Raw genomic sequence first — 13,931 nt, 5'->3', positions numbered from 1 at the left:
AGAAAACAATAAAATAAAAAAGAGAGGAAGGAGGGACAAGAGAGAAGGAGGAGGAAGGAGAAGGAAGAGAAAGAGATAATAATAATAATAATAATAATAATAATAATAATAATAATAATAATAATAGAAATGATGATGGTGACAACACAATGAGACAAAAAAGAAATACGATGAAGAAGGAAGGACGAGGAGGAGGAAGACAGAGAAGAAGGACAGGAGAGGAGGAGGAGGAGGAGGAAGAGAAGGACACTTAATATGACAACTTAGATGACGATGATGAAGATAATGAAGAAGAAAAAGAAGAGGAGGAGGAGGAGGAGAGAAAAAGGAGGCTACCGGAAGTGTGGAGGAAAGAAAACCTTGTTGAGGCATTAATAAATTACAGGTGCAAGAACAGGTGAGAAAAAGGTGTCTGGAGATACTCGAGGGAGGGAAGGAGGGAAGGGGAGGGAAGGAGGGAAGGGAGGGAAAGGAGGGAGAGAGACAGGTAAAAAGAGGATCAACGTACAGGAAAGAAAAGGAGGAGGAGGAGGAGGAGGAGGAGGAGAGGAATGAGAAAACCAGGACAGGAGGGAGGAAAGAAAAGGAAGGAGAAAAATATATGGGAGAAGAGACGAGAGGAGAAGGAAGGAAGGAAGAAAGGAAAGAAGAGGGAGGGAGTGTGGGAAGGAAGGAAGGGAAAGGAGGAGAGAGGGTGGGAGGAAGAGAAGAAAAGGAAGAGGAAACAGGGGAGGAAAGAAGAGGAGGAAGAGGAACAGATGGGAGAGAAGGGAAGGAGAGAGGAAAACTAACACACGAAAAATAAAGAAGAAAACAAAAACAAAACAAATAAAACGAGAAGAAATTAACAATAACGAAGAAGACAAAGAAGAAAATATGATAAAGAAGAAAACAGGGGAACAACAACAACAACAACAACAACAACAACAACGAAGACAAGAGAGGTGAAGGTGAGGAAGGAAACAAAAGAAGAAAAAAAGAAAAGGAAAAAAAGGTGTTTGTGCAAATATACCCAAACAAAACCTTTAAAGAAAACGGGGCACAGACCTCCACACGGCGACAAACAAACAAACAAACTCACGCCTTTAATAAACACGGACGGAAATAGCGGACACAAGAACTAAAAGAGGAGGAGGAGGAGGAGGAGGAGGAGAGGGGAAGAGGAGGAAGAAGAACAGGAGATGGAGAAATGAAAGACGAAAGAAAGAGGAGCAAGAGAGAGGAAGAGGAGGAAGAAAGAGGAGGAAGAGAGAGGAAGAGGAGGAAGAAAGAGGAGCAAGAGAGAGGAAGAGGAGGAAGAGAGAGGAAGAGGAGGAAGAAAGAGGAGGAAGAGAGAGGAAGAGGAGGAAGAAAGAGGAGGAAGAGAGAGGAAGAGGAGGAAGAAAGAGGAGGAAGAGAGAGGATGAGGAGGAAGAAAGAAGAGTAAGAGAGAGGAAGAGGAGGAAGAAAGAGGAGCAAGAGAGGAAAAGGAGGAAGAGAGAGGATAAAAGAGGAGGAGAGGAGAAAAGAGGAAAGGAAGAGACAGCAAATGAGAGAAGAGAGAAGAGAAGAAAGAAGAGAAGATCAGACAGAGGATAAGAAGAGGAGAATAGGAGAATAAAAAGAGAAGATGGAGATAACAAGAACCAAAGAAGAGAGAGAAGAAGAGATGAAAAGGAGGAGGAAAGAGAAGTTGTAATAAGGTGAAGAGTAATAGAGAAGAGAATAAGGAAGAGAAAATGAAGAGGAGAAACAAAATAAACAAGAATAAAAAGGAAAAAGGAAAATAGAGGAAAAAATGACAAGGAAAAATAACATGGCGGACCAATAAGAGAAGAGTAAACCATACCTCCTCCTCCTCCTCCTCCTCCTCCTCTTCTTCCTCTTCCTCCTCCGACAGTAGCTCCCTAACCCTCAAGCTAAAAATATTCCCTTTACGAGTCCCCTCCCTCCCCCTTCCTCTTCTTCCTCCTCCTCTTCTTCCATTTCTTCCTCCTTCCTCAATACCTTTACCTTTCCCTTCCCTTCTTCTTCCTTTCCTCTTTCCCTTCTTCCTTCTTCTTCTCTCTCTTCAACTCTCTCCTCCTTCTCCCTTTTCTTCCTCTCTTCTTTCTCCTAAAATTTCTACTTCCTCCTCCTCACTCACCTCTCTCTCTCTCTCTCTCTCCCCTCACCTTCTTTCTTCACTCCTCCTCCTCCTCCTCCTCCTCCCTATTATACCCTTCACTTCTATTCTACCTTCCTTCCTTCCTTCCTTCCTTCCTTTCCTTTTTTTTCAATGCCTTCTTTCTCTCCTCCCTCAACGCCTTTCCTTCACTTTTCCTTCCTTCTTTCCTTCCTCCTACTTCTTTCTCCTCCTCCTCCTCTTCGTGTTTAAGTGTAAACGAGTGCATTTTTTTTTCTTTCTCTTCCTTCTCCTTATCTTCTCTCCTTTCCTCGTCATACGCAATTACGACGTTAGTGAATAAGAAATGAATTACAGTGCTGATAAATAATTAATGAATAACACACCTGTCCTTACCTGTGACATGCATACGAACAAACACACACACACACACACACACACACACACACACACACACACACACACACACACACACACACGTCAGGTATAGTCTTCCAGGTGAGTGTGTGTGTATGTGTGTGTGTGTGTGTGTGTGTGTGTGAAATCAAAGGTGAGCGGCGTTCTTTAATTAGTCCTATTTACCTGCATTTCAAACAGGTGTGATGACGATAGGTAAACACACACACACACACACACACACACACACACACACACACACACACACACACACACACACACACACACACACACGCATGACGAGAAAAAAAAAACCAAGGACACTAAAAACGTAAATAACAACAAAGGAAAAGAAAAACGAAGATAATTATGGTAAAAAATAAACAAAAGGAAGAAGAAGAAGAAGATGGGAAAAAATAAACAAAAGAAAAACTAGACAAAAATAGCAATAACGAAGGAGAATAAAACGAAGAAAAATATGATAAAGAAGACAATAGGAGGAAGAATAAAGAAAAAAGAATATCAAGAAGAAAACGAGAAACCCACATAAAGAAAACGAAGATAAAAACGAAAACAAAAACAGACCACAAAAAACGAGATATATATATATATATATATATATATATATATATAGAGAGAGAGAGAGAGAGAGAGAGAGAGAGAGAGAGAGAGAGAGAGAGAGCGAGAGAGAGAGTGAGAGAGAGAGAGAGAGAGAGAGAGAGAGAGAGAGAGAGAGAGAGAGAGAGAGAGAGAGAGAGAGAGAGAGAGAGAGAGAGAGAGAGAGAGAGAGAGAGAGAGAGAGAGAGAGAGAGAGAGAGAGAGAGAGAGAGAGAGAGACTCTCTTTGTCTCTCTCTCTCTCTCTCTCTCTCTCTCTCTCTCTGTATTGATTATGACGTTGCGGAGAGACATGTGGACACGGGGACCTTCCACATGACCTCCTCCTCCTCCTCCTCCTCCTCCTCCTCCTCCTCCTGCTCCTCTTCTTCTCCTCCTCCTCCTTCCTGACCTTTGTATACGTTGTTGTTATAGTTCTTGTCTTCGTCTCTTCTTCTTTTTCTTCTTCCTCCTCCTCCTCCTCCTCCTCCTCTTCTAAAATTCACTGGTTAAAGGACAAGAAAGGGGGAGAAGAAAAGGAGGAAGAAGAACAGGAAATAAACGAGGAAATACCAACAGGAGCAGGAGTAAAAGAAGAAGAAGAAGAAGAAGAAGAAGAAAAAGAAGAAGGAGAAGAAGAAGAAAAAGAAAAAAAAGAAGAGGAAGAGGAAGGAGACGAAGAAGAAAAAGAAAAAAAGACAGCAGAAAGAGGAACAATGAAGCAAATCCGTTTAAGCAAAGAAAAAGAAGAAGAAGAAGAAGAAGAAGAAGAATGAAAACAAAAAGAAGCAAGAACATAAATCAACAAATAAACAAAAAGAAAAGAAATGAAGAAGCAAAGCAGTTGAAGCAAAGAGGAAAATGAAGAAGAAAAACAAGAAGACGAAGAAGAAGAAGAAGAAGAAGGAGGAGGAGGAGGAGGGGAGGAGAAGGAGAAGAAGAAGTAAGGAGAAAGACGAAGAATCAACATCAGAAAGCGGAGTGGAGCAAATAGGAAAAAGAAGAAGAAGAAGAAGAAGAAGAAGAGGAGGAGGAGGAAAAAGAGGAGAGAGCCAGGTAGTTTAAGTGAATAGTGGCGACAAGTTGCCATTAATTAGTTTGACACTCCACCTGTCCACTTCATACAGGTGGAAACAGGGCAGGAGGTTGTGCTAAAAAAAATAATAGATACGAAAAAAATATATTACCTACTAAGAGAAGAGATACGAAGATGAGCAGAGGAAGAGAGAAGATAGGAAGAACGAATAGAAGAAGAGAAGAAATAGGAAAAAGTGATGTTGAAGGTATGAGAATGGATAGGAAGGGATGGGAAGGGGAAGGGATGCGAAAAGAAGGGAAGGGAAGGGATAAGATGGAGAGGAATAGGATGGGAAGGGGAAGGGATGCGAAAAGAAGGGAAGGGAAGGGATAAGATGGAGAGGAATAGGATGGGAAGGGGAAGGGATGCGAAAAGAAGGGAAGGGAAGGGATAGGATGGAGAGGAATAGGATGGGAAGGGAAGGAATGCGAAAAGAAGGGAAGGGAAGGGATAGGATGGAGAGGAATAGGATGGGAAGGGAAGGAATGCGAAAAGAAGGGAAGGGAAGGGATAGGATGGAGAGGAATAGGATGGGAAGGGAAGGAATGCGATAAGAAGGGAAGGGAAGGGATAGGATGGAGAGGAATAGGATGGGAAGGGAAGGAATGCGAAAAGAAGGGAAGGGAAGGGATAGGATGGAGAGGAATAGGATGGGAAGGGGAAGGGATGCGAAAAGAAGGGAAGGGAAGGGATAGGATGGAGAGGAATAGGATGGGAAGGGAAGGAATGCGAAAAGAAGGGAAGGGAAGGGATAGGATGGAGAGGAATAGGATGGGAAGGGAAGGAATGCGAAAGGAAGGAAAGGAAAGAGAAGGGATGGGAAGGGAAGCGAAGGAACGAGATGCGGAGGGAAGGGAAGGGAAGGGAAGGGAAGGAAAAGGAATGGAAAGGAAAGGATATAGATGGGAAATGAAGGAAAGAAGAGGGAAGGAAATGGAGAGAAAGAGGAAGGGAAATGAGGAAGAGGAAGGGAGGAAAGGAAGGTGCAGAAAAACATGGAGGGAGGAGAGAAAAGAAAAAAAGAGAAAGGAAAACAAATACATAAATGAGAGAGAGAGAGAGAGAGAGAGAGAGAGAGAGAGAGAGAGAGAGAGAGAGAGAGAGAGAGAGAGAGAGAGAGATGAGAGGCGAAGTGAAGGAGGAAGACACGTTTGTTTATTCTCTTCTCTCTTTCCTCTTCCTCTCCTTCATCACTTCCCTTCCTTTCCTCCTTCAAACGTTTCCTTATATTTCTCTCATTCCCTGATGCGAGAGTTTTGACATCTCTCTCTCTCTCTCTCTCTTATTATTTTCCCTTCTTCCTCTCCTTCCCTTCTTTATTCTATCCTCTCCCTTTTCCTTTTTCTGATATTCGCCCTTTTCCTTTCCCTTCCCTTCCCATCACTTTCCTTTCCATCCCTTTCTCCTCCCTTTCCTTCGTCTCTCATTCCCTTCCTTTCCTTTCAATCCCCTTCTCTCTCTCTCTCTCTCGCCTTTTCCCTTTCCCTTCCCTTCCCATCTCTTTCCTTCCATTTCTTTCTCCTCCTTTTCCTTCGTCTCCCATCCTCTTCATTCCCTTTCAATATCTTTTCTCTCTCTCTCTCTCTCTCTCTCTCTCTCTCTCTCTCTGGGTCGTAAAAATACCGAGCAAATTCACACCAGTCCTATAATCTAAGCTTCAATAAGTAACTTGGCTACTTTCATCTTCGGGATCAGAAAGAGATAAAAATGCATTATGGAGCTTGTGGACATGAAACCTTGGCTGTGGTGGTGGTGGCGGTGGTGGTGGTGGTAGTTGTAGTAGTAGTAGTAGTAGTAGTAGTAGTAGTGGTGGTGGTGGTGGTGGGTTCAATTTTCTATTTCCACTTTTTACTTTATTTTCTTTATTCTTCTTTTTCTCTTTTCCTTTCCTTTTCACTTTTTACTCATATGTTATTTCCTTCTTCTTCCTCTTCTTCTCCCTTTTCTTCCTTTTCTGCAATCATTATTTTCTTCTATTTCCACTTTTTACTCGTGTTATTTCCTTCTTCTTCCTTTTCCCTTCTCTGCCCTCTCTTTTATCCTATCTTCTTCTATTTCCATCTTTTACTCTTCTGTTATTTCCTTCCTTCTTTTTCCTTTTCTCTCTTCTACCCTCTCCGCTATCTCCATCTTCCTCTATTTTCATCTTTTTCTCTTATTCATTTCCTTCTCTTCTTCCTCCTGTTCCCTCCTACGCTCGCATACACCCCCCTGCCCCCCCCCCCCACACACACACACACACCAGCCCCCACCTCCTTCCTCCCCTCCCTCCCCACCCACCCACACACCAGCCCCCCTTCCTTCCTCCCCTCACTCCCCACCCACACACACAGACACGCCATCTTCCTCCAATAACTTTTTTTCTTCCCTCTTTACCGAACCTTTCCCAGAACGGAGTCACTCAAACTTTTATCGCCCATCTGTTTCCGTCCTCACTCCCTTAAATAGTACTAACGGATCCCCCCTGTGGTACCGAAAACGCGTATTGGTACCATAATAGTGCTATCGGTTCCTTAGAGTGGTACCGCTAACGAGTATTGGTACCAGTTTAGTGTTAATGGTTCCTTTTAGTGGTACCAGAACGTCAACAGACTGGTACTGAGAAAACGGTACCATGATTTTCCGGTATTTTGAGAGAGAGAGAGAGAGAGAGAGAGAGAGAGAGAGAGAGAGAGAGAGAGAGAGAGAGAGAGAGAGAGAGAGAGAGAGAGAGAGAGAGAGAGAGAGAGAGAGAGAGAGAGAGAGAGAGAGAGAGAGAAAAGGCCCACCAGTAAACATGTATACGACAAGAGTAGGCCTATGTAATTGTATATTTTTGTATACTGCATACTATTCTATTTCTCATTAGTATTGAAGCTGAGCAGAGGGTCGGTTTTCAGACAGGACTCACCATACATCCTTTAAACGGTAAATACCCTAAAAAAGCCTCAAGATGTAGTATATATAAATAGAGAGAGAGAGAGAGAGGGGGGGGGGGGGGATGCAACACTCTGGGCTGGCAGCAGACACACGGGCGTCCCCACCATCGCCGCCGCCGCCGCCAAACAGGCCTTGACCCAATTACTGTGGCTTGTCCTGGTGGCTTCCCCCTTCCCCCCTCGCCCCCCCTTACTTCCTCTCTCTCTCTCTCTCTCTCCCTATCTCCCTTTTCTGGCTGGCTCCGTCGCTCTCACGCCCCTTTCCTCTCTCCCTATCTCCGTTTTCTCCCTCTCTCCCTCCCTTCCTCTCCCTCTCTCTGCCTATCTGCCTTCCACTTCCTTCTCACCTTGGCCGCCTCTCTCTCTCAGTAAAAATAGTAATAATAATAATAACAAGCAACAAAGAATAAAAAAAAGCAAGGATCTAATAATAAGCATGGAACCCTAAACACACACACACACACACACACACACACACACACACACACACACACACACACACACGCACACACACACACACCACAAAACAGGGAGGAAAACCCACAAGGAAGAATAAATCACTGGAGAGAGAGAGAGAGAGAGAGAGAGAGAGAGAGAGAGAGAGAGAGAGAGAGAGAGAGAGAGAGAGAGAGACAGAGAGAGAGAGAGAGACCCTGCCCTTTGCATGTGTCACGGAAAGGTAGGAAATAAAGGAGAGTTCTGGTCATCACGAATCCATTTGGTCTCTCTCTCTCTCTCATTTTATATCTCCTATCTTTATCTTCTATTTCTATATCCTTTCAATCCTTCTCTCTCTCTCGTACTACATAATTTTCTCTCATTTCCTCCTTCTTATTCATTTTCAACCATTCCCTTCACTAATTCATCTCTCTCTCTCTCTCTCTCTCTCTCATTTTATATCTCCTATCTTTATCTTCTATTTCTATATCCTTTCAATCCTTCTCTCTCTCTCTCTCTCTTACTACATAAGTGTCTCTCATTTCCTCCTTCTTATTCATTTTCAACCATTCACTTCACTAATTCATCTCTCTCTCTCTCTCTCTCTCTCTCTCTCTCTCTCTCTCTGACCTCCTTTTCTCTCCTCTCTACACTCCAACGCCTCTACTTCCTCCTCCTCTTTTTGCTCTATGTTACTATCTCCCAAAATAAGAATATAAAAAATAGGAAGAGAAAAAGAGAGAGGGAGGGAAAGGGAGAGGTAGAGGGAGAGAGGGAGGAAAGACGGCGTGGGTGAGAGGGATTAAAGAGTGTACCCAAGCAACCCTTCACTTCTACCTACCTCCCACTCTTCCTCCTCTTCCTCCTCCTGTCTAGTCGATCAGTCAGAGTACCAATCAAGCTGACACACGAATCAATATAGAAGAGGGAACGAAAGCTTGAGATTGAAACGCTTTTTTTATGGTACTAGGTTGGGATGGGTTGGGTTGGGTTAGGTAAGGTAAGGTTAGGTTGGGTTAGGTAAGGTAAGGTTAGGTTGGGTTGGGTTGGGTTGGGTTGAGGTGGGCTGGGTTAGGTAAGGTAAGGTAAGGTAAGGTTAGGTTAGGTTAGGTTAGGTTAGGTTAGGTTGGGTTGGGTTGGGGTGGGCTGGGCTGGGTTAGGTAAGGTAAGGTAAGGTAAGGTTAGGTTAGGTTAGGTTAGGTTAGGTTGAGTTGGGTTGGGTTGGTTTGGTTAAGGTAAGGTTAGGTTAGGTTAGGTAAGGTAAGGTAAGGTTAGGTTGGGTTGGGTTGGGGTGGGCTGGGATGGGTTAGGTAAGGTAAGGTAAGGTGAGGTTAGGTTAGGTTAGGTTGGGTTGGGTTAAGGTAAGGTAAGGTAAGGTTAGTTAGGTTTGGTTGGGTTGGGTTGGGTTGGGTAAGGTTAGGTTAGGTTAGGTTCGGTTGGGTTGGGGTGGCCTGGGTTAGGTATGGTAAGGTAAGGTTAGGTTAGGTTAGAAGGTAAGGTAAGGTAAGGTTAGGTTAGGTTAGGTTGGGTTGGGTTGGCTGGGTAAGGAGGTTAGGTTAGGTTAGGTTGGGTTGGGTTGGGGTGGGCTGGGTTAGGTTAGGTTAGGTTAGGTTAGGTTAGGTTGGGTTGGGTTGAGGTGGGCTGGGTTAGGTAAGGTAAGGAAAGGTAAGGTTAAGTTAGGTTAGGTTAGGTTGGGTTGGGTTGAGGTGGGCTGGGTTAGGTAAGGTAAGGAAAGGTAAGGTTAAGTTTGGTTAGGTTAGGTTGGGTTGGGGTGGGGTGGGCTGGGTTAAGTAAGGTAAAGTTAGGTTAGGTTAGGTTAGGTTAGGTTAGGTTGGGTTGGGTTGGGGTGGGCTGGGTGGGCGACTGACTGCCTGACCGACTAAAGGACTGACTGACCGAATTACCGACTGAGTGCTTGACCGAATTACCGACTGACTGCCTGACCGACTACCTGACTGACTGCTTCCTTTCCTACCACCACTATTGCCAAAACGTGTCTAGCGAAAGCTCCTGCCAAACACCTAACCAACAAACACACACACAAAACAATAACCACCACCACACACACTTGGCTACGAAAACTCCCATAAACCCAAACCGAACCAAAACAGAGCATTAAAATCGACACACTGCACCAAAATCACCATTAACGAGACTAAAAGTAGAAACACATCGAATTCTTGGCTCAGGGAAAGCATATAAAAGGAGACGAGGCAATAAAGTAGAGATGATAAGAACCAATGTGCGTTTGAGTGTCAAGCAGAAAGGAAGAGTTTGAGAAGGTGAAAAGGGCAAAGGGAAGGGAGGGGAAAATATATATAGGGAGACAAAGCAATATAGTAGACAGGAAGATGAGATCCAAAGTGTGTTACAGTGTCAGGCAGAAAGGAAGAGTTTGACAAGGTGAAAAGGATGAAGGAAAGGAGAAGAGATGTAGAAGGTGGAAATGGCGAAGGAAAGGGATGGTAAAACTTATAACAGGAGACAAGGCAATATAGTAGAGAGGAAAATAAGAACCAATGTGTGTTAGAGTGTCAGGAAGAGAGGGGAGAGTTGGAGGTGAAAAGGGTGAGGGGAAGGTGCATGGGGGAAGGTGATGGTGGCGCTGGTGTCTAAGTTATGGGTCTCACGGCGCTGGGAACGACTAGTCTCATTCGGTATATATAAGATCAGATTATTTTTGTTTTTGGTCTTGTTCTGTGTAGGATTAATCGTCTTTTTCTTCTTCTTTTCTATAGGACTTATCTTCTTTTTGTTTTCTTCTTGCTCTTGTTCTTGTTCTTGTTCTTCTTTCTTCTTCTTCGTTGTCTTCTCAGCATCCTAATTCTTGTTCTGTGTAGGATTAATCGTCTTTTTCTTCTTCTTTTCTATAGGACTTATCTTCTTTTTGTTTTCTTCTTGCTCTTGTTCTTGTTCTTCTTTCTTCTTCTTCGTTGTCTTCTCAGCATCCTAATTCTTATTCTGTCTTCCTTCTTCCACTTCTTCTTCTTCTTCTTCTTCTTCTTCTTCTTCTTAGTATTATTCTTCTCAGCATCCAATCCACTTCAGGCTACATTCTTCTTCTCCATTCTTCTTCTTCTTCTTCTTCCTCTTCCTCCTCCGCATCCCAATTCAGGTTAACTAACGAACACAACTTCCCCCTCCATCACTTCAGCCCTCAGTGGGTGGAGGGGGAGAGGAGGGGGGGGCTCTCCCACGTGGCGGCGTTAGTGGAGGAGGAGACGTCAACTTCAACGATGATTAAAGGGAGGAGGAGGAGGAGGAGGAGGAGGAGGAGGAGGAGGGGAGGAGGAAGAGAGAGAGAGAGAGAGAGAGAGAGAGAGAGAGAGAGAGAGAGAGAGAGAGAGAGAGAGAGAGAGAGAGAGAGAGAGAGAGAGAGAGAGAGAGAGAGAGAGAGAGAGAGAGAGAGAGAGAGAGGTGAAGCGATTCTGGGTTAAATACTGTGTTAGATGTTATATATGTTTGTTCGTTTGTTTGTGTGTTCGTATCAGTATTAAGAAAAGCAGTTAGGACTGGAAAAGGGGGGAGGGGGAAGGGGAGGGGGGGGGTGGCGCTCCCTGCATGCCATATAAATTCGAGAAAGGGGAAGAGAGGGAGAGGGGGAGGGAGGGGGGGAGGACGTACGAAGGTGGAATGTGGAAGCAAAAGTGGAATTTCTGGTTGAGTGTGGTTGTGTCTGTTCGAAAGTGGAGCAGGAGGCTGAATGTGTGTGTGTGTGTGCGTGTGTGTGTGTGCGTGTGTAAGATAATGTGTGTGTGTGTGTGGGAAAGAAGACGAACGAGGAGGAGAAAGAAGAACAAGAAGGAGGAAGAGGAGGAGGAGGAGGAGGAGGAGAAAGGAATGAGTTTTACTAGGACAATAGAGGAGGAAGGTAAGGTAGGTCAGTGAGGAGGAGGAGGAGGAGGAGGAAGCAGAGGAAGCAGAACCAGAAGAAGAGGAGGAGGAGGAGGAGGAGGAGGAGGAGGAGGAGGCAGAAGTAAAGGATGGGATGACAGACGTGAGGAGTTGTACAAAGAAAGCCTGGAGTCACCTTAGCCATCTACCTTTCAAGACTGTCAGAATTATGTGGGTTAGGAGGGGAGAGGAGGAGGAGGAGGAGGAGAAGGGGAAGGAGGAAGAAGAGGAGGAGGAAAGGGAAGGGAAGGGAAATCAGGGTGGGTGGGATAGGAATATGGGTGAGAGAGAGAGAGAGAGAGAGAGAGAGAGAGAGAGAGAGAGAGAGAGAGAGAGAGAGAGAGAGAGAGAGAGAGAGAGAGAGAGAGAGAGAGAGAGAGAGAGAGAGAGAATGTTAAATGAGAAAGAGAATGAGAAAAAGAGAGAAAAAACAGAAGGATATAGGTTGAGATTGTGTTTATGAGACGGAGCGTGTGAGTTGTTGCGAGGAGGAGGAGGAGGAGGAGGAGGAGGAGGAGGAGGAGGAGGAGTGCCAGGTGGGAGGGAAAGAGAGAAGGAAAGAGAGGCGGAAGAAATTAGACTTTTAACTGTGACCAAGATCTCGACAATGGTAGATTTATAGGAAAGAGAGCGAGAGAGAGAGAGAGAGAGAGAGAGAGAGAGAGAGAGAGAGAGAGAGAGAGAGAGAGAGAGAGAGAGAGAGAGAGAGAGATCCCAGCAGCAGCAGTAGTAGTAGTAGTAGTAGTAGTAGTAGTAGTAGTAGTAGTAGTAGTGGTAGTAGTAGTAGTAGTAGTAGTAGAGACGTTTCAATGAGTGCAGGTCGTCAGGTGAAACTAATTAACAGAAACACACCTTTGCGACCCACCTGTGTAACCTTGAGGGGATACACCTGCGAACACACACACACACACACACACACACACACAAACACCCCTCCCCCCCTTCTCCCCTCCCCCCCCACTTTACTTACCACCACAATCACCACCGCACCACCATCATCATCATCACTATCATCAGCATCATCAACTTACCTGCAAAAGAGAAGAAAAAAACATTAACATTAGTATAAACACATTCAAGAGACGCTTCATCTATATATATAACTTGACCCAGACACTTCTAGGAATAGCTTGGATGTAATGGAGTGTGGAGGAGGAGGAGGAGGAGGAGGAGGAGGAGGAGGAAAGAGGTGACAGGGTGTGAGGATGAAGGATGAGGTGAGAGAGTGTGAGGGAGTGTTTAAAAGTGAGACATGAGGTCAGGTGATATAAGGTGTTGATGTGGATGTATGAGGGAGAGAGAGAGAGAGGGAAAAGTATGAGGGGTAAGGGAGGGTATGAGGGGGAGGGAAGCTATGAGGGAGAGAGAAGATATGAGGGGAAGGGAAGAGATGAGGGAGATATGAGGTATGTATGAGGGAGGTATGAGGTATGTATGAGGGAGGTATGAGGTATGTATGAGGGAGGTATGAGGGAGGTGTATGAGTTATGTATGAGGGAGGTATGAGGTATGTATGAGGGAGAGAGAGAAAGTGAGGAGGCCTATTTGCATTTATGGAAAATTGTTCTTATGCATTTCCTGTTGTCAATATTTATTCCTAAGTTCGTTTATTTATCGCCGGTGTTCTCTGAAGGCCAAAAGATCATGTTGTGTTGAATAAAGCATCAGTCTTTGTATGTATGTATGTATCTATCAATCTGTCTGTCTGTCTAGATGGAATGAGGATGGAGGAGGAGAAGGGAGTGAGGAGGGGAGTGAGGGTGAAGATAGGTAGAGTGGAATAAGGGTGAGGAAGAGGGGAATAGAGGGGAGAATGAGAGGAGGAGGGGATATAGGTTGAGTGGAGTAAGAAGGGAGAGTGAGTGAGGGGAAGGGAGAGGGGAGGAAGGGGGAGATTGAGGGGTACAGAGACTACGTGAGGTCAGAGTGAAGGGAAGGTGAGGGGAAGGGCGATTGAGGGGAGGGAAAGGCAGGGTGCGGGGAAGGGTGGGTAGAGGGGAAAGCGAAGGGGAGGTGAGGGGAAGGGAGGGTGAGGTCAGAGTGAAGGGAAGGGAGAGTGAGGGGAGGGAAGGGAGAAGGAAAGGCAGGATGAGGGAGGATGGGTGGAGGGAAAGGAAAGGAGGAGAAGGAGGGAGGGGAAGGGAAGGTGAGGGGAGGATGAGGGAAGAGTGGCTGGAGGGGAAGGGAGGGGAGACGAGTGAAGATAAGGGGAGGTTGAGGGGAAGGGGAGGGATAGGCTGGGTGGAAGGGTATGGATGGGTGAGGGGGAGGGAGGGGAAGGTGAGGGAGGGTGGGAGGAGGGTGGAGGGGAGAGTAAGGGAAAGAGAGGGGAAGGTGAGGGGAGGGAGGGAAGGGAGGGGGAATTCCTAGTAGTCCCCTCGGTGACGCAAGAGGCCAGACAGTACAGGTTTTCCCCTTACACGAGTACGGAGCGAGATCTTCCCCTCACCTCCTCCTCCTCCCCCTCTCTTTCCCTTCCCTTCTTTTCGTTCCCCTTCCTCCTCCCCC

Source organism: Eriocheir sinensis, chromosome 13, assembly GCF_024679095.1.
Source record: "Eriocheir sinensis breed Jianghai 21 chromosome 13, ASM2467909v1, whole genome shotgun sequence".
In the NCBI taxonomy this organism is placed as follows: Eukaryota; Metazoa; Arthropoda; class Malacostraca; order Decapoda; family Varunidae; genus Eriocheir; species Eriocheir sinensis.
Note: the sequence above shows the minus strand (reverse complement) of the source record.